This window comes from Panthera pardus, unplaced genomic scaffold (genome assembly GCF_024362965.1).
Source record: "Panthera pardus isolate Hobbes unplaced genomic scaffold, ASM2436296v1 HiC_scaffold_21, whole genome shotgun sequence".
Taxonomy (NCBI): Eukaryota; Metazoa; Chordata; class Mammalia; order Carnivora; family Felidae; genus Panthera; species Panthera pardus.
In genome coordinates, this window is record NW_026526777.1 from 15,292,275 (window position 1) to 15,318,744 (window position 26,470).

The 26,470-nt window shown below is 37.0% G+C and overlaps 1 protein-coding gene across 3 annotated transcripts in view; it reads left to right on the forward strand.

Moving 5' to 3' along the window:
* Window positions 1-26,470, forward strand: part of USH2A (usherin) — a 739,062-nt gene that overhangs the window by 18,070 nt on the left and 694,522 nt on the right. The window lies entirely within an intron of this gene.

Here is a 26,470-nt window from a genome sequence, read left to right on the forward strand (position 1 = left end):
TGAAGGACATCTGGGTCGTTTCCAGTTGTTGACTGTTAGGAATACAGTTAACATAAACATTATATATGGGTTTTGTTAACATACATTTTTATTTTCTTAGATAAGTGCCCAAGAGTGCTATTGTTGGGTTGTATGGCAGTTGCATGTTGAGTGCGCTAAGAAACTGACAAACTCTTTTCCAAGGTGACTACCATTTAAAATTGTGACCAGTGATGTATGAATGATTCAGTCTCTCTACAACCTTGCTGGTACTTAATGTTGCTACTATTTTTATTTTAACCATTCTGATAGATATATTGTGATATTTCACTATGGTTTTAATTTGCATTTCCCCAATACCTAATGATGTTGAGTATCTTTTCACATGCTTGTTTGCAGTCTCTATATCCTATTTGTGACATGCCTTTTGAACATTTTCTAATTGTATTGCTTCTTTGTAGCTCCTTTTAAGAAAAATACTCTGAACAGAGTCTTTCACAGAACAAAAGTTTACGTTTTAATGAGGTCCAGTGTATCAGTCTTTTTTTTTTTATGGATCATGCTTTTAGAGTGAAGTCTATGGTTGTTCCGTTTTGTTTTATTTTGCTTTGCTTTGTTTTGCCTAGCCCTAAATCCTGAAGATTTTCGCCTATATTTTTTTTTCCAAAAGCATTTTATTTTATTATTATTTATATATTTTTTATTTTAAACCTGTGTTCCGTTTTGAGTTAATGTAGTAGGTGTGAGATTTAGATTGAAGGTTTTGTTTGTTTGCTAGTGGATGTCCAAATAGTCCAGGAAAATTAGTTGGAAAGGGTATCCTTCCTCCATTGATTTGTTTTTGCACGTTTGTCAGATATCAGTTGGGCATTTTCGTGTGGGTCTATTTCTGGATTCTCTATTCCTTTTCGTTAATCTACGTGTGTGTCCCTCTATCGATATCACGTAGTCTCGATTACTGTGAGCCTTAATATCTGGTAGAGTGACTCCTCTTACTTCCTTTCTTTCTTCCTTCCTCTTCTTCTTTTTAAATTTTTTGTTTTACACTTTTCAGGGCCTGAGTCTTTCCATATAAGTTTTAGAATAAGTTTCACTATATTTGCAAAATGTCTTCTTCAGATTTTGGTAGCAATTACAATTAAGTCTATAAATCAACTTGTAGTAAATTGGTATTTTTAACTATGCTGAATTTTCTAATATATAAACATGGTAAATAGCTCCATTTATTTATTTTTTGATTGCTTTTATCAGCATTTTATAATTTTAGTGTAAAGAGTCGGTACATGTTTTACTATTTATTCGTGTTTCATTTTCTTTAGAGTGACTGAAATTGGTCTTGTGTTTTAAATTTTCGTTTCCACATGTTTATTGTTAGCATATAGAAACATTAATTTGGGGGGGTTGATCTTATATTTTGGGACTGCACTAAACTGATTTATTCTGCAAGTTCTTTTATAAGTTTGGATTTTCTATATAGGCAATCATGTCATTTACAATTAGTGGCACCTTTATTTATTTTCAATCTGTATAGTTTTTATTTCTTGTTGAAGTAGCTAAAAATTTCTAGTACCATGTTGACAAAGTGATAAGAGCAAACATCCTTGCCTGGCTCCTAATCTTAGACAGAAAACTTTAGGTTTTTCATCATTAAGTATTATGTTAGCTGTAGATTTTTATACATGTTTATCAAGTTGAGGAAGTTTCCTTCTAATCCTAATTTATTGAGAGATTTTATTATAAATGTTGGATTTTGTCAAAGGTTTTGGTTGCATCAATTGATATGATCATGTGATTTTTCTTCTTTAGCCTGTTTTTTTATTATTATTTTATTTTTAAAATATAATTTGTTGTCAAATTGGCTAACAATGTGTAAAGTGTGTTCTTGGTTTTTGGGGTAGATTCCCGTGGTTCATCGCTTATATACAACACCAGGTACTCATCTCAACAAGTGCCCTCCTCAATGCCCATCACCCATTTTTCCCCTCTCCCCCCACCTCCCCCTTCCACCCTCAGTTCGTTCTCTATTAATATGGTTGATTACAATGATTTTTCAAGTGTTGACCCAACATTACCTTCCTGGAATAAATCCCACTTGGTCATGATGGTAATTCCTTTTGTGCATTGCTGAATTTGATTTGCTAATATATTTTTGTGAGGATTTTTACATCTTTGTTCATGAGGTCTGTAATTTTCCTTTCTTTTACTGTCTTGTTATTAGGTTAATACTGTCTTCATAAAATGAGTTGGGAAGTGTTCCCTCCTTTTGTTTTCTAGAGTAGATTATGTAAGATTGGTGTTAATTCTTCCCTAAATGTTTCATAGAAGTCTTCAGATTTCCACTGAAATTGTCTGGCCTTGGAGATCTCATTTTTGGAGTTTTAAATAAAACTAGGATTCTTTAATAGTCACAAGAATATTTAGATTGTCTATTTCATCTTGTTTGGCTTTAGTTAGTTTGTAGTTTTCAGGGAATTGGTCCATTTCTTCTCTGTTGTTTCATTTGTAATATTGTACATATTATCCTTTTATTATCCCTTATTATAATTTTACTGGTTATAGGATCTAAAATGATATTCCCTGTTTCATGCCTTTTCTTATATTTGTTTGTTATGCTAGCATTTTGTTAAGTCATGTTTATCAGTTTTATGGATATTTTTGAGAAACCAAATTGTCCTCTTGATTTGTCTCTATTTTCCTATTTTTATTTCATGGATTTCTGATCTTATATTTATTATTTCCTTTCTTCTGCTTGCTTCAGGCTATTTTGCTTTTTTTTTTTTTCTAATTTCTTGAGGTAGGAACTTAGATTAATGTTTTAAGACCTTTTTTTAAAAAATATAACATAATATTTAGTTTAGTTCTGTAATGTGTATTTAAATTTAGTGTTTATTGTGATATATTTCCCTCCTCATGCTATTTTGGTTGCATCCACATATTTTCCCCCATATTTTAATATGTTGTATTTGAATTTCATTCAGTTGTATGTCTTTTTTATTTTCTTTGAAACTTCCTCTTGACTCATGGATTAATTAGACATATATTGTTTAGTTTCCAAGAACATGAAGATTTCAAAAATTATATTTCTGTTATTGACTACAAATTTGAATCCACTGTGGTCAAAGAATGCACTCTATGATTTCAATTCTATAAAATTTGTTGGGGTTTATTTTGTTTGTTTTTAATGGACCTAGATGTAGGTAGTCTGACTTCAAGAGTGTTTCATGAGAACTTGAGGGGCACCTTGGTGGCTCAGTCAGTTGAGTGTCTGACTTCAGTTCAGGTCACGATCTCGTGGTTCATGAGTTTGAGCCCCACGTTGGGCTCTGGGCTGATGGCTCGGAGCCTTGAGCCTTCTTTAGATTCTGTGTCTCCCTCTCTCTCTGCCCCTACTGTGCTCACACTCTGTCTCTCCCTCAAAAATAAATAAACATAAAAAAAGAGTGTTTCATGAGCACTTGAAATTAATGTGTATTCTGGTGTTTTGGGTAGCATGTTTTATATGTATTATATATATATATATATATATTACATATAGTAAATATATATAATATATATAAAATATATGTTATATATACTAAATATATAATATATATTATAATATAATTATAATTAATATAATCATATAATTAATTAAAATGTAATTACTATAATATGTAATGTATATTATATAGTAAGTATAAATATGCATTATACATAAAATATATGTAATATATGTAAAATATATAATATATAATATACTGTATATATTTGCATATATTCTGTATATCAATTTTCTATCTATATCAATCAAACTATTGACCTACCTAATTTTGTAGATTTTATTTTTTTTAGTTTATTTTACTTTATTTTTTATCTTTTTAAATTTACATCCAAATTAGTTAGCATATAGTGTAACAATGATTTCAGGAGTAGATTCCTTAGTGCCCCTTACCCATTTAGCCCATCCCCCCTCCTACAAGCCCTCCAGTAACCCTCAGTTTGTTCTCCATATTTATGAGTCTCTTCTGTTTTGTCCCCCTCCCTGTTTTTATATTACTTTTGTTTCCCTTCCCTTATGTTCATCTGTTTTGTCTCTTAAAGTCCTGATATGAGTGAAGTCATATGATTTTTGACTTTCTCTGACTAGTTTCACTTAGGATAATACCCTCCAGTTCCATCCACGTAGTTGCAAATGGCAAGATTTCATTCTTTTTGATTGTCGAGTAATACTCCATTGTGTGTGTGTGTGTGTGTGTGTGTGTGTGTGTGTGTGTATACATATATATGTATATACACACACACACACACACACACACCACTTCTTCTTTATCCATTCATCCATTGATGGACACTTGGGCTCTTTCCATACTTTGGCTACTGTTGATAGTGCTGCTATAAACATGGGGGTGCATGCATCCCTTCAAAACAGCACACCTGTATCCCTTGGATAAATGCCTATTAGTGCAATTGCTGGGTTGTAGGGTAGTTCTATTTTTAGTTTTTTTGAGGAACCTCCATACTGTTTTTCCAGAGTGGCTGCACCAGCTTGCATTGGCCACCAACAATGCAAAAGAGAATCTCTGCATCCTCGCCAACATCTGTTGCCTGAGTTGTTAAAGTTAGCTATTCTTACAGGTGTAAGGTAGTATCTCATTGTGATTTTTAATTTGTGTTTCCCTGATGATGAGTGATATTAAGCATTTTTTCATGTGTTGGTTGGCCATCTGGATGTCTTCTTTGGAGAAGTGTCTATTCATGTCTTTTGCCCATTTCTTTACTGGATTATTTGTGTTTTGGGTGCTGAGTTTGATAAGTTCTTTATGGATTTTGGATACTAACCCTTTATCTGATATGTCATTTGCAAATATCGTCTCCCATTCTGTCGGTTGCCTTTTAGTTTTGCTGATTGTTTCCTTCACTGTGCAGAAGCTTTTTATTTTGATGAGGTCCCAGTAGTTCATTTTTTGTTTCCCTTGCCTCCAGAGACGTGTTGAGTAAGAAGTTGCTGTGGCCAAGATCAAAGAGGTTTTTGCCTGCTTTCTCCTCGAGGATTTTGATGGCTTCCTGTCTTACATTGAGGTCTTTCATCCATTTTGAGTTTCTTTTTGTGTATGGTATAAAAAAGTGGTCCAGGTTCATTCTTCTGCATATCACTGTCCAGTTTTCCCAGCACCACTTGCTGAAGAGACTGTCTTTATTCCATTGGATATTCTTTCCTGCTTTGTCAAAGGTTAGTTGGCCATACGTTTGTGGGTCCATTTCTGGGTTCTCTATTCTTTTCCATTGATCTGAGTGTCTGTTTTTGTGCCAGTACCATGCTGTCTTGATGATTACAGCTTTGTAGTGTAGCTTTAAGTCTGGGATTGTGATGCCTCCTGCTTTGGTTTTCTTTTTCAAGATTGCTTTGGCTATTCGGGGTCTTTTCTGGTTCCATACAAATTTTAGGATTATTTGTTCTAGCTCTGTGAAGAATGCTGGTGTTACTTTGATAGGGATTGCATTGAATATGTAGATTGCTTTGGGTAGTATTGACATTTTAACAATATTTGTTCTTCCTATCCAGGAGCATGGAATCTTTTTCCATTTTTTTGTGTCTTCTTCCATTTCTTTCATAAGCTTTCTATAGTTTTCAGTGTATAGATTTTTCACCTCTTTGGTTAGATTTATTGCTAGGTATTTTATGGTTTTTGGTGCAATTGTAAATGGGATCGATTCCTTGATTTCCCTTTTTGTGGCTTCATTGTTGGTGTATAGGAATGCAACTGACTTCTGTGCATTGATTTTATATCTTGCAACTTTGCTGAATTCATGAATCAGTTCTGGCAGTTTTTTGGTGGAATTGTTTGGGTTTTCCATATAGAGTATCATGTGATCCGCGAAGAGTGAAAGTTTGACTTCCTCCTGGCCGATTTGGATGCCTTTCATTTCTTTGTGTTATCTGATTGCAGAGGCTAAGACTTCCAATACTATGTTGAGTAACAGTGGTGAGAGTGGACATTCCTGTCTTGTTCCTGACCTTAGGGGGAAAGCTCTCAGTTCTTCCCCATTGAGGAAGATATTAGCATTGGGTCTTTAATATATGGCTTTTATGATCTCGAATGCTCCTTCTATCCTGCTTTCTTGAGGGTTTTTATCAAAAAAGGATACTGTATTTTGTCAAATGCTTTCTCTGCATCTATTGAGGTCAAATGGTTCTTGTCCTTTCTTTTATTGATGTGATGAATCATGTTTGTTTTGTGGATATTGAACCAGCCCTGCATCCCAGGTATAAATCCCACTTGGTTGTGGTGAATAATTTTTTTAATGTATTGTTGGATCTGGTTGGCTAATATCTTGCTAAGGATTTTTGCATCCATGTTCATCAGGGAAATTGGTCTATAGTTCTTTTTAGTGGGGTCTCTGTCTCCTTTTGGAATCAAGGTAATGCTGGCTTCATAGAAATGTTTGGAAGTTTTCCTTCCATTTCTATTTTTTTGGAATACCTTCAAGAGAATAGGTGTTAACTCTTCCTTAAATGTTTGGTAGAATTCTCCTGGAAAGCCATATGGCCCTGGACTCTTGTTTTTGACAGATTTTTGATTACTAATTCTATTTCCTTACTGGTTATGGGTCTGTTCAAATTTTCTATTTCTTCCTGTTTTAGTTTTGGTAGTGTATATATTTCTAGGAATTTGTCCGTTTCTTCCAGATTGCCCATTTTAGTGGCATATAATTGCTCATAATGTTCTTTGTGTTCTGTTAGTATTGTTTTTATTTCTGCTGTGTTGGTTGTGATCTCTCCTCTTTCATTCTTGATTTTGTTTATTTGGGTCCTTTCCTTTTTCTTTTTGATCAAACTGGCTAGTGGTTTATCAATTTTGTTAATTCTTTCAAAGAACCAGATTCTGGTTTCACTGATCTGTTCTACTGTTTTTTTGTTTGTTTGTTTGTTTGTTTGTTTGTTTGTTTGTTTGTTTGTTTTTTTGTTTCGATAGCATTAATTTCTGCTCTAATCTTTATTATTTCCTGTCTTCTTCTGGTTTTGGGTTTTATTTGCTATTCTTTTTCCAGCTCCTTAGGGCATAAGGTTAGGTTGTGTATCTAAGATCTTTCTTCCTTCTTTAGGAGGGCCTGGATTCCTGCATATTTTCCTCTTGTGACCACCTGTGACCTCTTGTGACCGTGTCCCAGAGCTTTTGGGTTGTGGTGTTATCATTTTCATTGACTTCCATATACTTTTTCATTTCCTCTTTAACTTCTTGGTTAGCCCATTCATTCTTTAGTAGGATGTTCTTCAGTCTCCAAATATTTGTTACCTTTCCAAATTTTTTCTTGTGGTTGATTTCGAGTTTCATAGCACTGTGGTCTGAAAATATGCACGGTATGATCCCAATCTTTTTGTACTTACTTAGGGCTAATTTGTGTCGCAGTATATGGTCTATTCTGGAGAACATTCCATGTGCACTGGAGAAGAATCTATATTCTGCTGCTTTAGGATGAAATGTTCTGAATATATCTGTTAAATCCATCTGGTCCAGTGTGTCATTCAAAGCCATTGTTTTCTTGTTGATTTTTTGATTAAATGATATGTCCATTGCTGTGAGTGGGGTGTTGAAGTCTCCTACTATTGTGGCATTACTATCGATGAGTTTCTTTATGTTTGTGATTAATTGATTTATATATTTGGATGACTCCACATTTGGCACATAAATGTTTACAATTGTTAGGTCTTCTTGGTGGATAGATGCCTTAATTATGATATAATGCCCATCTGCATCTCTTGATACAGTCTTTATTTTTTTATTTATTTTTTTGGTTTTATTTTATTTTTTTATTTTTTTCAATATATGAAGTTTATTGTCAAATTGATTTCCATATAACACCCAGTGCTCATCCCAAAACGTGCCCTCCTCAATACCCATCACCCACCCTCCCCTCCCTTTCACCCCCCATCAACCCTCAGTTTGTTCTCAGTTTTTAAGAGTCTCTTATGCTTTGGCTCTCTTCCACTCTAACCTCTTTTTTGATACAGTCTTTATTTTAAAGTCTAGATTGTCTGTTATAATTATGGCTACTCCGGCTTTCTTTTGTTGACCATTAGCATGATAGATGGTTCTCCATCCCCTTATTTTCAGTCTGAAGGTGTCTTTAGATCTAAAGTAGGTCTCTTGTAAACAGCATACAGATGGATCTTGTTTTCTTATCCATTCTGTTACCCTATGTCTTTGATTGGAGCATTGAGTCCATTGACATTTAGAGTGAGTACTGAAAGATAGGAATTTATTGCCATTATGATGCTTGTAGAGTTGGAGTTTCTGGTGGTGTTCTCTGGTCCTTTCTAATCTTTGTTGCATCATATATATGTGTGTGTGTATATATATATATGTATTTTGTTCCTCCATCTTTTCTCCCCTCAGAGAGTCCCCCTTAAAATGTCTCGCAGGGCGGGTTTTGTGGTCACAAACTCCTTTAATATTTGTTTGTCTGGGAAACTTTTGATCTCTCCTTCTGTTTTGAATTTTTTTTTTAACGTTTATTTATTTTGAGACAGAGAGAGACAGAGCATGAATAGGGTAGGGGCAGAGAGAGAGGGAGACACAGAATCTGAAACAGGCTCCAGGCTCTGAGCTGTCAGCATAGAGCCTGACGCGGGGCTCGAACTCATGGACCACGAGATCATGACCTGAGCCAAAGTCGGACGCTTAACCGACTGAGCCACCCAGGTGCCCCTCTCCTTCTATTTTGAATGACAGCCTTGCTGGATAAAGAATTCTTGGTTGCATGTTTTTCTGATTCAGCACATTGAATATATCCTGACACTCCTTTCTGGCCTGCCAAATTTCTGTGGATAGGTCTGCTGCAAACCTGATCTGTCTTCCCTTGTAGGTTAGGGACTTTTTTTCCCTTGCTGCTTTCACGATTCTCTCCTTGCCTGAGTATTTTGTGAGTTTGACTATGATATGCCTTATTGATGGTTGGTTTTTGTTGAATCTGATGGGAGTCCTCTGTGCTTCCTGGATTTTGATGTCTGTGTCTTTCCGCAGGTTAGGAAAGTTTTCCACTATGATTTGCTCACATAACCCTTCTACCCCTATTTCTCTCTCTTCCTCTTCCGGGACCTCTGTGATTCTGATGTTGGTCCTTTTTAATGAGTCACTGATTTCGCTAATTCTTAAATCATGCTCTTTTGCCTTAATCTCCCTCTTTTTTTCTTCTTCCTTATTCTCTATAAGTTTGTCCTGTGTATTGCTGATTTTCTGTTCTGCCTCATCCATCCTTGCCACTGCTGCATCCATCCATGATTGCAGTTCAGTTACAGCATTTTTAATTTCATTTTGACTATTTTTTGCTTCTTTTATCTCTGCAGAAAGGGATTCAAATCTATTTTTGACTCCAGCTAGTATTCTTATTATTGCGATTCTAAATTCTGGTTCAGACATCTTGCTTGTATCTGTGTTGGTTAAATCCCTGGCTGTTGTTTCTTCATGCTCTTTCATTTGGGGTGAATTCCTTCATTTTGTCATTTTGAAGGGAGAAAAGGAATTAATGAGGTAGAAAAATTAAAATCAAAAAATTAAACTTAAAAAAATTAAAATTAAACACACACACACACACACAAGAATTGAATAAATGATGCTAGATCCTAGGTGTGTTTTGGTCTGGGTGTTGAAAGTGGTTTGTCAGATTAGGGAAAAAAATGGGACGGGGGAAGGAAATTGTTTGAGAATTTGAAAGAATGAATGCACTTAAGTAGACTAAAATGAGATTATGGGAGTAAAATAGAATTTGAAAAAATTTACACCGAAGTAAAGAATATAGTAGAAAAAAATTAAGAATATTTTTAATAAAAATTGAAAATAAAAATCAATTTTTCTCTTTATTCAAGAAAAAGAAAAGAAACGAAAAACAGAAAAAGAAAAAAGGAAATTGTTTGAAAATTTGAGAAAGTGGATACACTGTAGTAGACTAAAATAAAATGATGGAAGTAAAATAGAATTTGGAAAAACTTACACAAAAGTGAAAAATATGTTAAAAAATTAAAAATATTTTTAATAAAAATTGAAAATAAAAATGAATTTTTTCTCTTTCTGTATTCAAGAAAAAGAAGTGAGAAAGAGAAAAAATAAAAAAGAAAATTGAATAGATGGACCTGCTAACAGATTGAAATAGGACTGAAATTACTTCATTTTCTCCTGGAAGTCAGACTATGAAGTGTTGTATAGTCCATAAACTAAGCAGGTGGTGAGACTTGTGTTCTTGAAAAGCGAGGTTGGCCTAGTTGGGCGGGGCTCAGTGTAATAGCTCTGTTCTCCACTAGATGGCGCTGCTAGCCTACTGGGGTTGAGTGTTGCGGTGCTCTTAGGTGCCTATGTGCAGGCATGGGAGCAGTGAAAATGGCATCACCCAGCTGCCCAGTCTTTAGTATCGGAACTTTGTTCTCCCGGATCGGCAATCACGCACCTGTCCTCTGCCTTCAGCTTTTTTCCACTGCCCACTTTTTCACTCTCCGTGACCAGGCCCCAGGCAGTACCTCTCTCCCGAGTTTTGTCTCAGATGTGGCTGTTTTCCCCGGTCCCTTACTTCTGAAGGACTGCGGCTTTGACCCGTTCTGCCCCTCTGTGGGAGGGCCTCACCAAGCAATGGCTGAATGTCGGCTGCACCCAGGAACCCTTGTTGGACCTTGCTGCTGCCGATGTCCAGAGACTGCGGCCAGGTGCCAGCCCGCCCCAGAAAAAGTTTGCGAGATAGTGCAGCAGCAGCTTTTCAGGGATTCTGGAAAATCACAACACACATCTGGCACCAGGCTTCACCCTTAATGATCTTGTTCCAGCACCAGCGAATGTGGCCACCTTCTGGGGTCTGCTGGGACCAGGTGGCTTCAACAGTCTCTACCAAATGTCCTTCCAGCCGTGGAACTGCTTTTCCCCGCGTGGCCCGAGAACCTCCCGGACCCCACACTGTTCATGGGGATTCACCCTTCCCACCAGAGCACCGCCAGGTACCAAGCTGCAGAGTTGCAGCCTTTGTGCTCCCCTTGTTTACAGTCTTGATGGAATTTAAACCCTCTCCTTTCTCCTTTCTCCCTTTTTAGTTCAGTCCCTGCGGCCGTTTCCAATTTTCCACTTTCTCTCCAGCTGCTTTTGGGGAGGGGTGCTTTTCCCGTATTCTACCGCCCCCCCCCCCCCCCCGTCTTCATCCTCTCTCCACCCGCAAAAGCACCTCCCTTTCCACGGCTTCTAGCTCCCCACGTTCACCTCTCCACACTGTGTACCTGCTGAATTCTGTGGTGCAGGTTGTGCACATTGTTGTGTTAATTCTCGGATCAGTGATCTAGGTGTGTAAGATGGTTTCGTGTTGGTCTGGCTGTGTTTCATGGATGAAAGACACACAGAAAACGTCCATGCTGTTCCGCCATCTTGGCTCCTCCACCACTACCTATCTAATTTTATCCACTCTGCCAAACTCTGTTTTATATTTAGTGTGTTTTGGCCATTTATACCTAGGCTTCTTATTGACCTGTTAGGATTATGTCTGCAAGTTTATTACTTGTTTTCCGTTTCTTCCTTCTGGTTTTGATTTCTCTTTTTCTCTTTTCTTACTTTACTGTAAGCTCCTGGAACACATTTTGGGATTCCGGCTTATTTATTTATAGCACTTTTTGATGTATCTTTTTGTATAGTGGCTTTAAAGTCTCTGGGCATTATAGTATACATATTTAACTTATCACAGGCTACTGCATTAATGTTTAGTCACTGCCAGTGAAGTGTAAAAGCCTTGCTTCCATTTAGCTTCTTTACCTATCTTGTTTTTAAAGTATAATTGTCTGTTTCCTCTTCATACACTGAGCAAAACATCGAATGATGTAATAATTTTTTCTTCAACTGTCAAATATATTTCATAATAATATTATATATTATTTTACAATATATATGAAATATATATTTCATAATATATCGTAATATTATTCATAAACTCATGAGAAGAAGGATAGTCTGTGTATTTACTCCTTTTCATTCTTTTTTAACAAATTTTTTGATGTTCGTTTATTGAGAGAGACAGAGCGTGAGTGGAGGAGAGGCAGAGAGAGGGAGACACAGAATCCAAAGCAGGCTTCCAGCCGTCAGCACAGAGCCCGATGTGGGGCTCGAACTCACAAACTGTGAGATCATGGCCTGAGACAAAGTCAGACGCTCAACAGACTGAACCACTCAGACACGCCTTCATCTTTTTCATTCTAATGTTCTTATTTCCTTTCTAAAGTTCTGAACTGTTATCATGTTGTTTCCGTTTAAAGGACTTGCTTTAGTCATTCTTTGAGGGGTGGTTTCCTGAAAATAAACTCTCTTAGTTTTCGTTCACCTAAGAATGTCTTAATTTTCCCTTCATTCCTACAGGGTATTTTTGGTAGATCTGAAATTTGTGACTGACAGTTAATTTCTTTCATTACCTGAAAAATGTGCTGCTTCTCCTGGCCTCCACTGTTTCAGATGAGAAATCTGTTGTCTTTTCAGTTGGTTGGTATTCTCTTGTAGGGTGGCTGTTCTCTGGTGCCTTCAGGGCTCTTTCTCACTCTCATTATTTTCTATAAGTTTAATAATGAATGCCTTGGCATGAATTTGTTTTTTTCCCCCTTATTATTTGGAGTTTGCTTAGCCTTTTGAATCTGTATGTTTATATCTTTTGCCATATTTGCAATGTGTTCAGACATTATTTCTTTGACTATATTTTCAGTGCCATTCTCTCTCTCCTCTTTCTTGGATTCTGATTATACAAATACCAGCTCTTTGTTATTGTTCCATTAATCCTTGGGGGCTCTCTTCATTTTATTTATTTTAGTCTCTTGTTCCTCTTTCGTTCAGATTAGGTAAAGTCTGTTGACTCACTTTCAAGCTCATGGATCTTATTCTGTCATCTTCCCTTACTCTTGAGGCTATAACAAATTATTGTTTCAATAGCTTTCTTTTAAAATATTTAATTTTCATTTGGATTTTTCTTTAAAAACACTTATTTCTTTGCTGAGATTTTCTCTTTTTTCTTTCATTTGGTTCAAGAGAATTCGCAGTCATTTAGGGAAAATATTTTTATCGATCTGCTTTAAAATTCTTTTCAGATAATTTCAATATCTAATTCATCTCAGTGTTGGTATCTGTAGAATTTTTTTCCTCATTCACATCATGATTTTTTTTTCTCATCCAAGTCATGATTTTTCTGGTTCTTGATACGCCACGTGATTGTAAGTTTATCCTGGACGTTTTGGATATTATACTATGAGACTCTGGATCCAATTTAATCTTCTGTTATATTAGCAGCCTGTCTTCATATTGAGGTATAGTAAAATGATGAAGAGGTTGTATGTACTTCCCACTTGTCCCTGCCACCATCACCCTAAAAATATGGAGGCTTGCTTCATTGCCTGGTTGCTGATGGGTGGGGTGGAAATTTAGCTTCCCCTTCAGTACCTTCCCCTCTACTGGCACCCCCTTGTTGCTTCTGAGTGGTGATGTATTCTGAACTGCCCGATGAGCCCCACTGCCACCGGGGAAGGGAAAGCACATTACTGACCCACCACTTGGTTGCTGTGGGCTGGGAGTGGAAACTGAGCTTCCTGCTGGTCCCTGTTGACACTGGGAGAAGGAGGAGTGGATGTTAAGTAACCTCCTCTCATAGCGCCTCATTGGTGCCAGGTGTCAGTGGAGGCTTGGCTTCCGACAGGGTCCATTCCACAAGGAAGTGAAGAGGGCAGTCGAATACTGAGTGACTGACCTTACCTCATGCTGCATACTTCAGTCTCGGTGATACGAATGGGGACAGAGGATGCTTCCCCACTAGACCCTGCTCACTTGATGGAGGTGGGTGGGAACCAGAGTACAGACTAACCCTGATACATAGCACTGCATCCAGTCTCGTTGCTGAGAAGTGGGTATGGAGGTTCAGCTCTTAACTGGGCTCCCCTGACACCAACTATTGGGGGAAAGAAAGTACTCCTACTTCCTTGTTCATTCTGGTTGATGCCAGGCAAGTGTAAAGACTCAGCTCCTGATGGGCCCTGACACGGGTGGAGGGAAAGAGGAGTGCTGACTTGCCCTGCCTCTCACCTTTATCTTGTTGCTGCCAGATTGTGGGTGAAGGGAGAGGCTCAGCATCTTGCTGTTTGGCGAAGAGTTGGGGTAAAGCCTAGTTTAGCCACATGGGAGATGGCAGGTTCGCTGTCTGCTCACTCAGACGCTACTTTGCAGGAAGAACCAGACTGCTACCTCCTTCTGCTGATAGAAAATAAGCTCTTTACTGAGTTCCATTAAACTACCCTTACGGTTAAATTGGAGAGTTCCCTGCTTCCACCAAGCGGAGAGTGAAAGATCAGCTCCTTGTTTGGTTTGTCCACATGGCCACGCAAGGGAATTGGAAGATTGCTTGCTTTTGTCAGGAAGAATGGAAGATCCCACTGGGTGGTGGAATCAGGGTATAGCAGCTGACTTCTGCTGGGTGGAAGGGTGGGATGAAAGATTAATCCTCTGAGGGGCTCTGCTGGAACCTAGAGACTGAGAGAGAGAGGGAGGGAGGAGGGGGGAGGGAGAGGCAGGGGGGTAGAGTTGGGAAAGGGTGTTTCCTTTGGTGTTTGGCTACAGTAGGGCAGATATTGTCAAAGGCGGTTCCCTTTTATAGTCCAACATTTTCCAGGCCCTTTATCTAGGAGAAGTAGACTTTTCTTGGAACTTATTTTACCGGTACCAGTTGACAGTTCTAGAATAGATGCTTCTGGAATGTTCTGTCTAGAACATGTGGGCAGTAATAAGAAAACCTAGAGGATTTATTGTCAGGTTGCTCCTCAAATCTTAAGGTTCCTAAGTTTTTCACTGCCTTCTTCCCACCTTGAAGAGTTGTCCTATACTTGTTTGTTGTGTTATACCCACAGTTATTAATTATAGAGAGGGCACCTGGGAGGGATACAGCAACTCTGTCAACCAGATGTCAGTGTTTTCAGTAGGACCTTGCCCATTATTGTTTAATGCTTGGGGGTGTAAACTCTTCATTCTGTTTAAAACACATTGGCTCAGGTGATAAGGAAGGAAAGGAATCCTTTGTAAAATGAATTAAATATAGAAGGGAAAAAGAGGGAAAGATATGGTGGTCAGATATTGCAGAATCAGTTCGGACAAAGCTAGACATGGTCTTGTTTACAAACTAAAACCTGACATAAATTGCCGCAGGGTTCAGGTGTACTAGCTAATTGTTACGTGCTGGTGAGAAACCCATGTGTGAACATACGCAGATTCTCGTCCAGTATTTCAGCAACTATTTGGTCAAAACTGAAGCTCCAAGACAGGGTTGAAATTGTTTCTGAACCAAATATCAGACTGGATATATGTAAAATAACCACTTAGACCAACAAGGTGTGTCTTGTATTGCCTGTGATTATTGCAACTCCAGCCGCTGGCAGACAGCCATCCCTTTCATGTGAGCAAGTAGAAGATTAATTCTCAATTAGAAGTATAGGCTTGATGCAAGGGCAACGTTTAACTTGGCATCACCGTGTCAACATTTCAGCTAATTTGCCTGACCATGAACACTTCAGGGGAAAGAGAGATTGCTAATGTTTCAAAAGAAACAGGGAATGGAGCTAGGGGGAAATAATGCAATTTTTACTTTTTTTCTACTTTATTTCAATTAATTTTGGCAGGTGTATTTTTTTTTTTTTTTGAGGCAACGTTAGACGTGGAAAAGCTACTCATAAACCCTTAAGACTTGTCTCTTTCTGTGTTACAATTGCCATCACCTTGGTTTATATTTGATTTGTGAATGGGGGAAAGTAGTCATTAGGATGCAAAATGATTATCATTATTTGCAGATCTCCTGACCAGGAGTTTCTTGTGTTAATATAAGTAGTTTGATGTTCATTTGTACCATGTGTAACTGGTTCATGTAGTGATTAAAATAATAAGCAATGCTTGATCATGGTTAAAATAAATACCAAGGATAAACTCTTCTATTAATTAGTGACAGCTTATCCAAATTAGCATCTATAATTATGAGTTGTTGTTAATTTTTGTTGCAACCTATTAGATATACTGTCCTAAATCACTGACACTTGTGTAAATGAGCATGCATGATAGGTGAGTTATTTTTCAAATGCACAGTGGCTGTTCCCATGGAAAATGTATACTACCAAATGCACATTTTAGCCAGTATTTCAAACAGAATCATAGAAGTTTGGATTTAGCATAAACAAAAAGATTAGGTTTGCTTGTTGAGCCTAATACTAAAAACCAGAACTGAGTCCCTATGAGGGAAGTTTTTGATTCAAGGTTTCCTTGTACTCTGAGTCATTTTTGTATGGCTTTCTGTTTCCCTGAGTCACATCACATGTCTTTCTAATACGAACTTTTGATATATTTCTTAAACTGGCTTAATCTTATGTATTTGTATAACAAGTGCCAGAGAAAGTATAGTTATTGTTTCTTTTTTTTAAGTTTTAAACATTTATTTATTTTTGAGAGACACAGAGAAAGCATGAGCAGGGGAGGGGCAGAGAGAGAGGGAGACAGAGAATCCAAAGCAGGTTCCAGGCTCTGAGCTGTCAGCACAGAGCCTGACGCGGGGCTCAAACCCATGAATCGTGAGATCATGACCTGAGCCCAAGTTGGGCACTTAAGCCACTGAGCCACGTAGTCGCCCCCAGTTATTGCTTCCTGATATCGAAATATCTACTAGTGTATATCTATGTAGCGGTGTGGTGGTTAGAAACAGAGTAAGTGAAAAGTCTTGAAATGACCCCAAGGTTGGATTTTGTATGTGCTTACATAAGTGTATGTCACATTCTTGAATAGGCTAATTGCTTTGGGGAAGGATTTATCAATCTCAGCGCTACTGCCATTGGGACAGGATGATCCTCTTTTGTAGGGGCTGTTCTGTGCATTGCAGGAGTTGAGTGGCATCCCTGGCATCTGCCCACTGGATGCATGTAGTCAGTGTGTAACAGCGTTCTGCCATCTCCAAAGATTCCTTTCTGTTCTCTTTCATACTCACTGCCCTTTTCCTACCCTCACACCCAGTCAACCTCTGATCTGTTTTCTGAATAAACATCTAGGAGCAGAATTGCTGTCTCAAATGGTAGGTATATATTTAGATTTATCAGAAATTGCCAAACTTTTCGTATCATTTTGCATTCCCACCAGCAAAACGTAAGATTACAGTTGCTTTGAGGCCTTACCAGCACTTACTTGATATGAGGGAGGGAGGAGGGGAGAAAGGAATAAGAGAGGGCAAAATTAGTAAGAATTCCAGTTTTATTTCAAGCTTTTGCTAATGATCTACAAGAGGAGATCTCTTTCTTTTCCTTTCCTTTTTCTCACCTGTCTTATCCATCCATCCATCCATTCATTTATCTTGGCCATTCTTCTGATAGATGTTTATTGGTATTGCTGTTGTTTTGATTTGCATTTCCCTGATTATTGATAACAGTGAAGATCTTCTGCATTTATATGTCTTCAATGCATCTTTTTGGTGAGGTGTTTGTTGAAATCTTCCCATTTAAAAATATTGTGTTCCTTGTTTCCTATTGTTGGAGCTTCAGTGGCCTTTTATGTATTCTGCGCACAAGCCCTTTGTCCGTTTTTGTTTTGCAAATATTCCTCCAGTCTGCAGCTTGTCTCCTCATTCTTTCAGCAGTGTCTTTTACAGATCAGAAAGTTTTAATTATCCAGGTTTTGACTTCCTTCCACAATCTTTTTGCATTGGTTCATTTTTCAGAACACTCAGGTAGTTGCATTTTGTATTTTATTCAAAGTTTTTGGTTGCAGTTACCAGGGAGAGACAGGCTGATGTTGGCTTACCCCACCTTTGTTGGAATCAGAAGACCTGTATCATCCTTTTTAATTTTCAATGTTTTATAAATATTTTAATCTATTAATATTTCTGACTGACATTCTCTGTATGAGAAAATGAATACATCAACAGTAAGATTTTTTGACCAAAAAGAAATAAAAAGGCATGTAGTAAATAACCAGTGGTTTAAAACACTTAGAAAAAATAAACCTTAAGATGTCAAATTCTATTCATTGTGGTCTGTCAGCCCCTAGAATACAAGTTGTTTGACTTATAAAATTTATTGAATTCTTGTTAAAGTCTCACCTTTGTTTTAGATATTTATTTTAGTATTTTTATAAATTGATTCAATTTTCAATGTAAATATTTGTTGGAAGATATTTATTTATTGGAAGATAATTTTTTAAAAGTTTATTTGAGGGAAGGAGGGAGAAAGAGAGCGTGTGCGTGCACTAGTGAGCATGCATGTGGGGCTGGGGGGGGGGGGGCGCAGAGAGCGAGAGAGAATCCCAAGCAGGGTTTCACAATCCCAGGAACTGCGAAATCATGACCTGAACTGAAATCGAGATTTGGAAGCTTAACCAACTGAGCCACCCAGGAGCCCTAATTTTTTAAGATTATGAAAATAAAGTGATCAAGGAAATTTACTTTTTTACCATATGTAGGAAGGGCTTTTGTGGCACAATGTTCTTTGATGACACAACAGTAGCTTATTAGAGCAAGTCCATAGTATGTGTTATGAAAGAGCATGTGTTAAAGTCAGGATTGACAAATATGTCTTCTGTTACTATATGTAATAGGTAGCAAAGAACCCTTACGGCCATCTGCCTGGTAAACAGTCAAATCCTCTTGCTTAAAGCATTTTACCTTCATGAATATAAAAGACCCTAAATATCTACTATATACACAATATTTTAAAGAGGTCTTGAGGTTACTGAAAAAAGTGAATGCATGCCCTCTATCCTCAAGAAGGAGAATAGAAACAAATCATTGTGAGGTGGGTTGACATTTTTGGAAGATAATTTTTGAATAAAATGAGATTTAAAAAGTCATAAAACTTCTAGAACTCAAATTTTAGAATACTTAGAAAATAGATAAAAGACAAACCCAACCAATGCCCTCCAAAAATTTTGCTATAATATTAATTTTTTCTATCCTTTCCCCTTTATCCTTTCCCTTAATAAAGAAAGCGAACATTGTGTCACAATTTATTTTCATGTAGCTTCATAGTTTAAGGCAGATCTTGAGGGAAGTAATAGAGATTCCCCCTGAGAAGTAGCAGGTTGCTAAAGAAGAGACTAGCATGAGAGTTCAGGAAACTGCTACATTCTGGATTGGTTTTTTTATGTATATAATGGAAAAAGTTACACACTTGTCTTTATATCCTATAAAGACTCATCCTTAACAGTGCAATTTCTCTTAGTAAGCTCTTTGAGGGACAGAGCAGTAATTATATAATGTTTAAAAAATTAAAATATATCAATAAACTCATCTATGTCCACTGAGTTCTTGCTGGATCAAAGGTTGTAAATGTATCGTTTTATGAGCCACCCAATGTGGAAGGTACAGATGAGACCACTGAGGCACAAAGGGAGGATATTTCACAGGGGTGCGTAAAGTGTCACAAACAGTTTGAAACTCAACATATTTTTCTTGGTTGAGAATATGCACAGACAGAAAAAGAATAGATAGAAAGCTTGTTCAATATAGGATTAAGACCAGGAACAAAAGCAGATGGACACCACGGAATCTGCTTGAGAGGTCACAGTGCCCAAGGGGAAACAACTTTAAGCAAGTCATTTAACCTCACTCACCTTAGTTCTCTTGTTGGTATAATGCAGTGCTCATGCAAACTCAATACCTGTCAAAAAATATCTGCAAGGCATTGTCTAAAATTGACCCTCTGGATTTCTTCATGCATGCCTGGTTATTATTTATTAAGATGTATTGGGGGCAAGTCTCAAATGGTAGAAAAGATAAAAGGCAGATCTGCGGCATGAAGAAGTGGGGTTAAGCGCAATGCAACAGAAACTCTTCTACTAATCCAGGAGGACTTCACCTGTCAATCAAATCTATCTTCATTATTTTTTTTTAAAAGATTAATAATGGTTTGTTAACGGAGCAAACTGGCAGCTGTTAGAGCAATGAGATGAGATCTCGGGGGCGTCTCTGACCAGTTGATGACTGACTGACCAATTTCAAAAGATGCTCTGAAGGATCATAAAGTTTAGTTCCATGTGTATTTTGATGATAGTTGCATCTATATTTAAAGCTTTCTGTCACCGGAAGCACTCTTGGTGTTGTCAGACTGTCTATTGGACTGGATGAGCTGCAACTTCTTGCAATTGAATGTCAATAAGACCAAAGCAATTTTGGTTGATTCATAGCACCAGCTTAAGCATATTCACTCGCACAGATTACATTTGACAGATAGTTACCTTCAGCTGAACTCTGTGGTTAGAAGCCTGGGCGTACTCTTGACAGTGAGCTTAGAGTTGATGCCTAATGTTTATTTCATATCCTGTTTTTACCTTCCCTAATACTGCATGTGTAAATCTATATTTAAATATATTCCCAGCTGATGTTCTCGTCCATCCACTTGTTATCTCTGGACAGAGTGCTGTAACGATTCCATCATTTTAAGAAAAATAACTTCCGCTCATCCAGTTTTAATTTCACTAAATCAGATGAGTAATGAAGGATTTTAAAGGGTCTCCTTGATGAGCAACTGCAAACCGATAGCAGGAAAACTCCCCCACGGCGGGAGAATTCTTCCATCTTTAATAAACTTCAAATCTTCATCTTCATTTGGTGTGTGATTATGAAAATCAAGAAAATACATCCACATTCATTTGTCATGTCCTTATTCCTTTATTTTTTGATATTTGGGCCCATGAGTTCTCTTCAAAGCTTAGGTACAGAAAGTACCTAAGTGGATACCACTTTGAGAATATTTTGCTCTTTAAAAGGCATATAATTTAAGTCACATAACTAAAATATTTTCATTGAACTATAAAATACATATAATCCAACATACCGTAAAATAAAAAGTTTGCTTCCATTTCTGAATATTTAGGGTGGGAAAATAAGTAAGACTTGGGGGGTTTTGTTTGGGAAAAGGTACAAGGATGACGTGAACTCATTCTCCATTGTGGTTATTACATTCTCCACTTTTCAGCTAAATTCATTAAGATTCTGACTGGGAAATATAAGGGACACATAGATCTAATAATCTGAGCCTAAGTCTCCTGTTCTGTACAAATAACACCGCAAAGCTCTGGAATCCCTTTATTTAACTAGGTGAATGGCAGCTGTGTTTGCAGCAGCTTCAACCTAGCTTGGAAACAGTGATTGCAAAGCAAACATGTTGTACTCCTGCATTTCCATCTTTTCTAGAATCTGCGATTTTAACACATCAAACCATTCAAATTATGTAGTTAGACATCTCACACAGGAGAAAAACTCATGCTGAAGTAGGTAAAATATTTTTCAAAATTATTTCCTCCACATTTCCTGCTATACTTTCTCTTTCTTACTCTTTTTTAAAGCTGACAGTCAATTTTTTATTTTTCTCTTTTACTGACAGCTAGTAAATGTCCTGACAGTCGAGAAGCAAGATGTAAATGTAAGTCACTATTATTTTGTCCACCCAATACCTGAGCATTGGTGGAAATGCTTGTCTATATTTTAAAATAAAAACTAAATCATCTCCAGTGGCTCTGGAGGGAGGGTGTGTAGAAAACCTGTTCTCTGGTCAATAAAAGTGTGTTTGAGGCAAGACTCTAGTGCCTTTAGAGATATCATGCATTCCTCATTAGGGATGTGACTCATATTTGTATTGAAGAAAATAGGCCAATTATTTAAGGGGTGCACTCACTTTCTGCTCCATTAGCTATAAATCTTGTCAGCATGTAAATCTCTTTTAGAAATTAATGGAGAGTATATAGTGGAGAAAAGAAAATAGGTTAAGAAGTTAATATCAGATTAAGAATTTACTCTTGCTTACATATAAAATTCCAGATTTAAAAATTGTTTTATTATATTTAGAAATATCCTGGTTAGTAAATTCATTCCTTGAAGAAAGGCTATGTAAGTAGTTGGATGTGAAGAATTATAATGTCTTGGTAGAATTATGTGGGGTTAACCTGGACCAAGACTTTTATCATAGAAGGACTAATTCCTTACTTCCTTTAAAAAGTCATTTGTCTTTCTTCTACATTGTAAATATCAGCTGAGTTTCAAAACACCAGGAGATAAATAAATGATAACATTCATTTGTTTACAACTTTGATGGTGTGCAGAAGATTTCATTTATTTACTTGGTCCCAATATTATTCACTTTTTTAAAAGTTTACTTAATAATTTTGAGAGACAGAGAGACACCATGAGTGGGGGAGGGGCATAGAGAGAGGGAGAGAGAGAACCTCAAGCAGGCTCTGAGCTCTCAGTGCAGAGCCCAATGCAGGGCTTGAACCCATGAAACTGAGAGATCATGACCTCAGCCAAAACCAAGAGTCAGCTGCTTAAGCGACTGAGCCACCCAGGTGCCCTGGTCCCAATATTATTCCTATATAGCGGGAACTGGTAGAGTGGGAAGGCGGGATTCATAGGTTTTTATATGAAAGCAGTCAAGTACAAGCTGGTCAGTTTCATCCCAGAGGCTTTCCCTCTTCTCATTGCACTCGATGCTCAAGAAAGGGGCCCTCGGTTTCTTTTAATTGTTTTCTTCTGTTTCTGCCACTACTTTTCCTATTCTTCTCCTTGTATTGCAATTACCTATAGCTTTATGAAAATTTATCATATAAAATTAAAATCGATTTTCCTTTAAATACAGTAGTTTCAATACCCCTTTGATTGTTTGAAGAATATCTATTGGGAGACAGGGAAAGACTTGCATAATAAGTTACACAGTGCAGGAATTTCCTCACAGAAAAAGCAGCAGGAGTTTCCTTGGCAGGAGCTTCAGCGAGTAGTGTCAGCAGCTTAGAAGTTGCCATTGGACTGTCGAGTGTTATGCAGATAAATTGTAGCTCTGGCTTGTCCTCCAATGTCATTCTTTGATTTCTCTCTCTGTTAACATGGCATTTGCATTTGGGTCTGACTGAGAACAAGGACCTGTGCAAATGCCTCATGACATGTGTAGAAAGCTGCTTTTATGTTAAAAGTGATATGTTTTCTTGTTCACTATGTTCACAAGAAAAATTCATCTTCTGAGTCTTAATTCCTTTGTGCGTCTGCAATTTCCATTTTAAGTCAACATCTTAAAATCCAAAGAATGGAAAAGAATTTTTGAAAAACTACAAAACTACAGAAACAAAGTTGGTTGGTTATTGATGCCAGTCACCAAAAAGCAGCGTAACCAAAACCTGCAAAATTAGTGGATTTTCAGTGAAGGATAAGACTCTGAAGGAAGAGATCCTTACATATTGCCTTAAAGCTGCACTCAAGAAGGGAAAACATTAAAACAATCCCATTTGTAGATAAAGTGTTATTCCTTGCCATCCAGTTGTGTCACTGACTTCTCAAGTTGGACATCCTTGTCTTACATGAAGGCTAGATTTTTTTTTTTTTTTTGAGAAAGAGAGGATAATGGTTATAATTAAACTCACTGAGTTAAATTTGTAGACGTTCGTTGTTTTTCACTTTAAATAGCTAGCTAACTGGATCATGGCAGAATGTAGTCGGTCCTGGGCAAGGACTTTTTCCTCCCTTTCCAATAATGCTATTCAAGGGGAAGCTAGTTACTGTCTGACATGCTTGATTCTCAGGAGGTTCGGACAAAAGAGAAGGTTAGAAGGTCAAGAGAGCCTGATGCTATTCAATGAGATATTTGAGTTGAATTCCCATACCAGAATTTTGCCTCATACCTAATGCAGACAGTGTAATAATGGGGGAAGGGAAAAAAGAGGGAGGGCGGGTTAAAATGTCCTTTCAGGTTAAATGTTAAAATAAGGTCCTTTATTTCTGTCTCTGGTGGCGCAGGGCATTAAAGACCCTGTGACACATTTTGGAAATGTTGCTTTAAAATAGATTTTAATGTTTGAGGATCTGTAAAGGGTATTATTGAGTACTTAATAGATTCTGTGTTTGCCTACTGAAGTCACTACACAGCCAATATCTACCTCATTAATTTGTAAAGCATTTTGGCCCACCTGGAGACTATGCACTATATTAAAACAACTTTTATACCCTAAACCTTCTTGTCTAATAATTAAAAAATGTTCAGCATCTGAAGAAAATGACCCAAATCCCACAATTTTGGTCTTGGCTACTTTAATTTGCATGGAATGTTCTATGTGAACAAATTTGGTCTATATTGAAGACGTTTTCCATCAGGTCAGCTATACAATACTAAATTGTGAAACAAGAAATGGAAACTAAATTGTTAAAAATGGATTCCATATTGGGTTTTTTTTGGCTGACAAAAATGGCATTGTCATTACTTTATACTCCATTATTTTATAGCTTAGGAAAGCTAAATTTAGGTATTGTAAGTGATAAGTCTTATGACTTTTCCTTATAACCAAGGTCTGTACTGAGTTGACATTAGTTTTACAAGTGTTTCTTATATTTATATTTTTATCTTCTCTAAATTGTATCCTATTAGATTCATAGACATAACAAATGTATGCCTTCTGGAATCCTCTATACCTGGTATTCTCTCCTTTGTACAAAGTAGCTCAGTGTTCTTTATTTGTACCCTCCACTAGACCATGGCATCTTGTCTGAGTATGGTCATTTCTCAAGAATTATTTTTTGAATGAGTGAGTGAGTGAATACAAGATGATGTCGTCCAGTATTAGAACAAAGAGATTTGGCAAATAGGACAATAATACAGATGAGAAGTATTAATCAATTGAATATGTAGCAAGAGAAAACGCAAGGAAAAATTTCTGAGAAAAATTAATGGGAAACTGAGAGGGATTCATTGATAACCTAGAGATTAGAGGAGCAGTAAAGATGAAAAGCAGGAAAGTTTTGAGTGCCTTTTACAACATGGCTTGCAACTAAGAGCTGGAAGGATGAAAGAGACTCCCTTAACTTTTGTGCATTGCAACCCATTTATAAATATCCCCTACCCACTTCCCACTCCCCCCCCCCCCCAGTATTTTCAGTTACTCCTGTCTCCAAAACAACCTCTGTAGGGAAAATTATTTTCTTTCTAAAATACAAATGTGGTTACATACCTCTTTTGTTTAAATAAACTGCATGTTCACCATTGCTTATACTCCAGAGAATGAATTCGTCTTTTCTTAGCAAAGCTTTCAAGACTATTCAACATTTGCTGGGCTGTACATTGGTAGCCTCATTGTCCTGTGTCCCTTGAGCTTTAACCAGTTCTGAGTCTCTGAAATCCGTGTACTTCATGGTCTGCCTCAAAGTTCTTAATCCTGTCTTTACTCAGTTTCTTCTGCCTTTTACCTTTCTTCTTCCTCTTAACCCCCAGTTCTTTTGTAGACATATTTCAGTGACCATCACAAATGCAACTTCTTTTATAAAACAAAACAAAACAAAACAAAAACACTTCAATACTCTCTTCCCTTTTCTCCTATCTGCTCCTTTACCATTGCTTTTTTAAAAACATTGGTTGTATGATATTTTTCATACAGGTAGATTTTATTAGGTATTTGTAGGTAGATTTTGCATTAGGTTGGGTTTGAGTTTATTGAAGACAAGTACCTTATTCATTTCTAGGTGTCAAGAACAGCAAAACGTCTGTTGCATGGTTGATGTGTAATAAAAATAAATATATTAAAAAAGGAAGTTGGGTGATTTTGGTAAGGAATGATGATATTATTAAGAAAATGGGATGGAATGAAAAGCTCAAGATATTTTTTAAGTGATGAATGACCATTTGTAACTTTTCTAAATTATGTATAAATTCTCTTTCTTTATCCAGAACAAAACTGTCCTTTTCATGATAGTGATCACTTTGTAGTTTCCCAATGATGATGATTGTATGGCTTAGTTCTTCCTCTTCCTCCTATCAGTTAAACAACTGTGAGTAAACTAGTGATTTTGTTTCTTTCTCTCATATTTTGTCTCTTGATGAATTCAATGATCTCCTTGTCTCTCCACAAATGTGCTCATATTGAGCCTTTTCTAGCTGTTACAACACAGAGGATAAGTGGAATTTCCCTCAAACTAACACATCTTATCTTAACTTGTATGAAGGAAAAAACGACACAGACACTGGCTTTCTCTCACATTCCCTAGAACTTTTTTTTTTTTTCCTTCTGCATTTGACATTTCTGACCTCTGATTTTTTCATGATTCTGGCTGTGTATTCTCCCTGGTGTCTGGAACAGTGTTCCTTCCCAGTAAACACAAGGTAGTGATAGTAACACACATACATTTTCAGCTACTTGGAAAGAGATGTTATTTAAAATGTATGTTCGGAATGACCTTCCATTTAAAATAGAGTGAATCTCATACTCAGATCAAGCCCGATATCTAACCTCTTACATTTTATTTTATGTTTTTTCTCAGTGACTTTTTTGCAATACCTATCAATTTAGTGTCATCTGTGGATTTCATTAACAGACTAATTCTTCTTACAGATCATTAATGAAAATCCAGAATAAAACTGGGATTCTTACCAGTTTCCCCCTTAATTCCATAAATACCCAGTTTTAAATGACAGTGCTTAGATTTAAGTTTGTATAAAATGTTATTTCAAGTAAGATTGAGTTTTATACCTCCGTGGCTT